Source organism: Limulus polyphemus, unplaced genomic scaffold (assembly GCF_000517525.1).
Source record: "Limulus polyphemus unplaced genomic scaffold, Limulus_polyphemus-2.1.2 Scaffold4642, whole genome shotgun sequence".
Taxonomy (NCBI): Eukaryota; Metazoa; Arthropoda; class Merostomata; order Xiphosura; family Limulidae; genus Limulus; species Limulus polyphemus.
Genome location: NW_013670252.1, coordinates 64675 through 71938, shown reverse-complemented (window position 1 = coordinate 71938; position 7264 = coordinate 64675). Strand labels below are relative to the sequence as shown.

The following is a 7264-nucleotide window of genomic DNA, read 5'->3' as shown; positions in this document are numbered from 1 at the left end:
GAAACAGTGTTATGATATGGTGGTTTATCCACGAAGGGCATAATCTATGAAACAGTGTTATGATATGGTGGTTTATCCACGAAGGGCATAATCTATGAAACAGTGTTATGATATGGTGGTTTATCCACGAAGGGCATAATCTATGAAACAGTGTTATGATATGGTGGTTTATCCACGAAGGGCATAATCTATGAAACAGTGTTATGATATGGTGGTTTCTTTTTTCTTACTGTCATTTGTTGAAATATTGTGAGTTAAAATTGGGGAATGTCTTAGAAATGTAATTATACAGTTACTTTAAATTCAATTCAGCTCTCTTTAACCCTATGACCACTGGCAACTAATATTATTATTAAGTAATGTTGCTCTCATCATATTTTGTTCCAAAAATAAAACTATTGGATGAAATTGTTTAAAATCTTACAAGAATGTTCCTAAAAAGTGTTGCAAAATAAATCCCCCCCCCCCCACCAAGTAATGACGAACTTGGTAGAACCGCGAATATCATCACTCATGAGAAAACGTCATTTTCATTACTCATGAATTTTGAATCATGGTGCCCACTAGAACTTAGGTTTGTATTGCATATGCTGCCTTCGGAATGGCTCAGAAACTAGTCGCAGGCATGCTCTGAGAATTCAAGTTGGAGCTTTTGCTGAACAATGCACAGACAAAATGTTGGAAACTTTGCCTGAATGTGAGAAACACTAACGTGAAACCTTGATTCGTGTTCTCATTGATGTGCTCACAAAGACAGACACAAAAACAGGCATGTTTGTTGCATTGCTGAAATCTTTTGCAATTAAAACTCGTGCGTGAGAACAATGGTGGCCCAATCAAGCGATATTGATACTTGGAATTCCTTTTTGATTGAATTAAAATCTTATTTTACTTTGTTATGCTCTTGGGAGAAAAAAAGTGTGATTTATTTTGCAACACCCCTTAAAAGTATGTAGTTTCAGAAAAATAAAATATTTCCTTTTGATTTCTTTTTAGTATTTTTAAAAAAAACATTCCTTATTTAAATTAGTTATATGCACTCACACTCTGAATAGTACACCCGCAAGGTGATTTCTATTATGAATATGAAAATACTATATATCTTATAGTTTCATATTTTATTTGCATAATCTCTTGAACCTCCTAAACGAATATCAAAAGAGTTTTAAGGTAAATGTTTATAATTTATTTCCTCTATTATATCACTAACTAGTTATTATCACCAACATATAGTGCAATGAAATGTTTAAAATTAACAAATGGAAATATGTACATACCTTTTAACTCTTCATAGAACAGTTTTCAAATTTAAACATATAAAAAATGTTTTAAACCTTTCAAATATGGATTTTAAAACAAAAATAATATACAATTAATTAAAATATAAAATTAAAACCTAAATGACATATACCTATTTATCAAACTAATACATATTGAACATCAGGTCCACAGTAGGAAGGACACCACTGCATCTACAATGGCAGAATGCCACCACCCTACTCTCCACTCAGTGGTATTGTGTATATTCAGGAGGACAGACCCCCATGGACCACCACCCTGTGGCTAGAAACTGGTAAGTGGCAAGGACTCTCGTACTCCACTAGGAGGAGGGAAAAAGTGCATTGGAGAGCCAGGAGGACTGCAGCACCAGAGACAGTGCAATGGGTGACTACAATACCCTATTTTGAAAAGCAGAGCAATCACGTTGATGAAGTTTATCAAATGACTCCTGACGATATCTGGAATTGTACATCAGGTCCATAGTAGTAAGAGCTTTAAAAGTCACGACTGGCAGTAATCCATGTCTGCTTATGTTAGTCCATGAGTGTACAGTCTGGGACAAATATATTTATGAAGCAAAAGACCATGAGATGTACCTACTAGCAGTCTCATGGAACACCTCATCTCAACAATGGGTGTAATATTACCAGATTATTGTGGTATGATATTGTATTTGGAAAAAGAGAGATCACATTGACAGAGTTGATCAATCAACACCCAACAGCAAGTGGAATGGTACATCAGGTCTGCAGTAGGAAGAGCCTCAATGCCATGGATCATCTGATACTTCCTATGAGCACCAGTCTTACAGTGTGGATTTAAGACAACACTTGCCACAGAGTGGGGTCCAAGTATACAAGAAGGATCCCTGCAAAGCAAAATAAATGGAGTACTTACCACTCACAGGGAAATGCAAGACAAGGAGATGTCAAAGTATGCAGAGTGGTCCACAAACTGGCACTAATGATGTCCTCCAAGGGAAGAGAGGAAATGTGCAGCCAGGGACATGGTAAACGATGGATCTGATGAGAAGAAACATGAAAAAGACGACAATCATGAGGAGAAAAGTAGGAAAACGCCATGTAAATCAACTGGCGAATCCAACCTGTAAGGGAAAAGGGAGAAAGATCACGGAAGAAGTTAGGATTTCAAGGAATATACAAACAGATAGAGGAACCATGGTAGGGAGTAGTGCATGCTGTATACCATTAGAGAGCCCAGACCAGGCAAAGGACAAGGTGAGGATTGGAATGGTCATAAGGGTGGGATATGGAAGGAAGGGAAATGGGTGTGAATGCAGAATTATCCTTTTGAGCAAATAAAAGTTTTGGGCATAAAGGAATGATAAGGAAAAAGGTATGGATTGAAAATCATTTTAAAATCTATCCAAATAGTAACACTTTACTTGTTTGTGTACTTTCTATTGCAGGATTTATTTTGTTTTGGATACTTCATATAATAATTCTACAAATAACCAATGATCCCTACTTTCCATTAACATTTTAATTTTGTTTCCTATTTATTACTATATAAATACATACATACATTTTGTAGAGATGAGCCTACATGATGTACATATTAGAAAATAAGACATCCACAGCTCAGAGACACAGGATAGAATTTAAAACACATGTAAATGAGATGCTAGATCAAGATATTATTGAGGGTAGTAGTAATCCATATGCTGCACCATGTGTTAGTTCAAAAACAATAATAAAAGATATGTATCCATTACACAATATCCAGGGAGGAGTTGTCTATGCAACAGGGTCATGTGATGCATGAGCACTGTATCCAATGACCAGATAGCCATAAAGCAAAAGTATCACAAATTCTGTAAGTCAACGTTACTGGGTTAAAGCTTCTCCACAAATAAGATCTGTTATCTACCTCCTCAAAGCATCTCTGATGGGGATACACCCTGAGCAGCTATCTCCCTGCAGTGATAGGCAGAATGGATACACAATCTAGGAAAAAAATATCTCTGATTTCAAAACCCCCTACCATGGGTCAAATGGCACAGTTACTCACCTATGGGATATGAGAGACAATGTGGGCAAAATTCCCCAAGCCTAAGGTGACCTTTGTGCTGAGAGGCTGAATGGCTGCAGAGTGTGCAGTTCCTAGTGAGGCAATCTGTTATACAGGTGGGCCAGTGCCATGCTGATGGATGGAGACCCTTGCTTCTTCCCTGATTTGGAGATCTTGTAAAGATGACTGTACATTCCCCCATTCTATAAAATATACCATGGATAATCAATCAATTACAAAGGATCATCGCTGGAGCTATGGAGATCATACTCTGAGCTGGATATCATCCTCAGTGGCTATTGGAAAGGGAAAATGTAGAAGAGGAGGAAAGAGGTGAGTTGTGGCAAGGAGAAAAAGGAGGTAATTAGATCAGTATCTATTATAATCTGGCAGGAAAAACATGCAATGGACAAGGCATTCTTATAAAGTATGACATCAAGCATAGTGTTACAGGTCTCTTAGGAGACAGGACCATTGCCAATGTTGACTTCAATGTCAGGGCAAAAGAGTGAGGAATCTCTAATAAGCTGTGTAATGCAAAAAAGTTGAAATCATTGAAATGTCAATTCATTAGAACAGAAGTTGACTATTTAGAGTAAAAGCTATAAAATCCAACCCCAAGAAACTGGAAGTATGCTGAAACTATTCATTGTCCAAGTATGTTAACTCTCCATACATGGGCTCACTAATTTGACTGATCATGTAACCATGAAACTATAACAATTATAATTTGAACATAGTTTCTTTTCACAAAATTTGACAAGCTTTTAGTAAACATTACAAGTCTGTTGTACACAAAAAGTCAGATTTTATAATAAAATATTTTTACTGAAGATTTGTCTGTGAACTTACAAAGCCTTTACTGAGTCAGTCTGAGTGAAAGGTGAATTTCATACTAAGAATTTTCAAACATAAACTACATTTTGATGCCAAGTTTATTGAAATACATTGATCATAAAGTTGTTTAATTAGATTTTGAATGTAAAGGTTGTGAAATACACTTTAATTCATACCATATTCAAAGGATTAAAGATGTTAGAGCATTTCTTCGATTCATAGGTTTCTACCAAAGATTTATCTTGCAATTTACCTCCTTTATGTTATATATATGGCAGAAAATTTACTATTATTACAGATCTTGCTCCATTAAGGTGGTTGATGACTTTGAAAGAACCATTACCCAGCTAAGCATGATGGTCTTATTGTTACAAAACTTTCATTTTAAAGTTGTGTACAGACCTAGCAGGAAACTTTCTAATGCAGATATTTTGAGTACAATAAAACCAGATAAATATTATGTTTACAAGGTAAGGGAAGTAACATGGGATCTAGATACAGTAATAAAGGAACAATTAAGAGATAAAGACATACAATTGCTGAAAAAGAAAGTAGAATATAATGAACATAGCAGGTATAATATAATCTATACACTCTGTAAGTTAGAAGGAACTAATTCTACGATAATTGTACCAACAAGTCTATGGAGAAAGGTAATAAGTACATATATCATGCTAGTATCTTTGTGCTATTCTTAGTTATTACACAAACTTACATTTAAAGAATGTCAATATTAATAGCACCATGCCATTTTGTTCTAATGGACATATTACGCACCTTAACCACTTCTTATGTTGAATAGGTTTGTGTAGATTATTTTACAAGATACCCTAAAGCAAAAAGGAAGTAACAATTGCTAAAACTTTTGTAAATCAGGTAGTAGCAAGACATGGAATAGCACAATATTTAATAGATGGAGGTATTGATTTTACACCAAAGCTAATGAAAGAGACGTGTGAATTATTGGGCATATAGAAAACAGAAACCACAGCACATCATCCAGCAACCAATGGATTGGTAGAAAGGTTTAATAAGACATTATTTGATATGGTATCACAATACTGAGATAGAGATCAGAAAATGTGTGACAAATCCCATTATTACTAATTAATTACAAATAAACAAAAGCAGAGATAATGATTCAACACAGGAAAGTCCCTTTTTCTGATTAAAGGGATGAGATGTGATGCTACCCATGCAAGAAATAGTGGCACTTGTTAACTATGTTATTCTATGTTAACTATAAAGCTGCTTTAATTCAATGAATGCAAATGGTATTTGATTTGGCAAATAAAAACGTGTTGCTAAAGGAAGAGAGAACCATACAAATATGACAGTTAAAATACAACACATAAGAATAAACAATAAGATACTACTACACACTCCCACAGTTAAGAAACGCAACAAAGAAAAAACTGTCAAAGTTATGAAAAAAGACTCTTTAGAATGACTAAACAAATACCTCCCATAAATGTTGAGGTCAAGAACTTATTTGGCAAGAATACACAGTAAGTTCAAAGAACTAAAGAAAATAAAGATAACATATAAGCCCTATGAATAGGATACACAAAGCAGACATAGAAATAAACAAAACGGAAAGTGATGAATCTATACATAAAGCAGACATAGAAATAAACAACGTATAGATTCATCACTTTCTTCACAAACTAAAGTAAGTAGCCTATTTACCATGGATGTCTATTTTTTGTATTTCTGCCCTTTACTTGCCATCTCCAAGAGTTTTCTGTTGGCCAGGAACTTTTGGTACATGGCTGGGCACTCTTCTGAGAAGTTGTTACAGATTGGGAGTTCTGCTTTGACTGAGTTCACTTGCAGACGGTTTCTCTCGTTTCTCCAAGCTGAGGTCATCATTGAAAAAACACGTTCTGTGTGGGCATTGCTGCATGGAATAGAGAAGATATAAGCACTCACCTTCTTCAGATTTGTGAAAGGGACCTCAGATTTACTGAACAGCTTGAGATAGCATTCCTCACTGTGGCTATCTACCATCTCAGGTGTATTGATAATTGCCTGCACAATCCCATACTCTTCATATAATTCATTCATATCAATATCTTGAAGATTACAGGGCTTGACTGCATACAGAATTCTCTGAAAGGTATGGCACTTGTTAGGCTCAATTTTGAAACATTGTTATGAAAGCTGCTTTCAGAGAAGTCATACATGTTACTTAAGTACTATATGGCTCTTTCATACAAAATAATGAAGTCTGTTTCACATTTTTTAGAGACCTTTGGGGTAAGCTGGCCAAGCTTGGTGTTTACTGCAAAGCCAAAAAACAGTCTTTTACTCTTCTCTCAAGTTTGCTTTTCAGTTCAGACATTAGCTTAAATACTGAAGTTATGCTGAAGGTCTTGTCTTCTAGTGCTTCAATAGTGTCTGAGGACAATTTAAGAGTGTGACTGAGGAAGAAGAAATAGATCTCTGATGATTCACAGGCATTTCCTTCATCTCCAAAGCACTTCCATAGTACATTGGGGCACTCCTCCTCACCTAAGCTCTGGAAATAACTTTTTAGAACTTCCCAGCACTTAAGTATTCTGTCAATAGCTGGCAAAAGAGAAAGTCATCTCGTCACAACAGACTGCAACCATCAACCTCCACAAATTCACAGAATTCCTTTAACTGTGCTGTTCTTTTAGCTGAGATGCTGAAATGGTTATACACTTTGAGCACAATATTTTCAACATCAATTTCCAGTTTTGCTGTAGCAAATCTTGTTGCATTGTGCCAAATATGAGCCAGATAGTTTGCAGCAATAATGTTCTTTTGAGCCATTTTAGTTTTTGATAAACACTGTTGTGTTTTCCATAGTTTACACTTGCATTGTCAGCAGTGTATGCAGACACTTTATTCAGATCCAGACCTGACGTCTCTAGTTTAGATAGTAGCTGATATGTTATGGCCTCTGATGATTCATTGTTATCGCTGTAAAAGTCAAGTAACACATGGTGCACTCCCTTCTCAAAATGAAAGTATCTCAGAAGTATTGGGAAACATTTTGTTGCACCTTTGTTGGAAGCATCAGTTGCTATTGAAAAAAGGCAAACCATGTTCTTTGATGTACTCCACATGTGTTTGTACAGAATATGGT

At 35.6% G+C, this 7264-nt stretch overlaps 1 protein-coding gene across 2 annotated transcripts in view; it reads right to left on the bottom strand.

Moving 5' to 3' along the window:
- LOC106471472 (alpha-ketoglutarate-dependent dioxygenase alkB homolog 7, mitochondrial-like) overlaps window positions 1–7264 on the bottom strand; it is a 75043-nt gene that overhangs the window by 4110 nt on the left and 63669 nt on the right. For both annotated transcript variants that reach the window (XR_002613260.1, XR_002613261.1), the window contains 2 exons: window positions 3313–3515; window positions 2179–2303 (listed from right to left, as the gene is read on the bottom strand). The gene's annotated coding sequence lies outside the window, so the exon portion shown is untranslated. The remainder of the gene's footprint in view (window positions 1–2178; window positions 2304–3312; window positions 3516–7264) is intronic.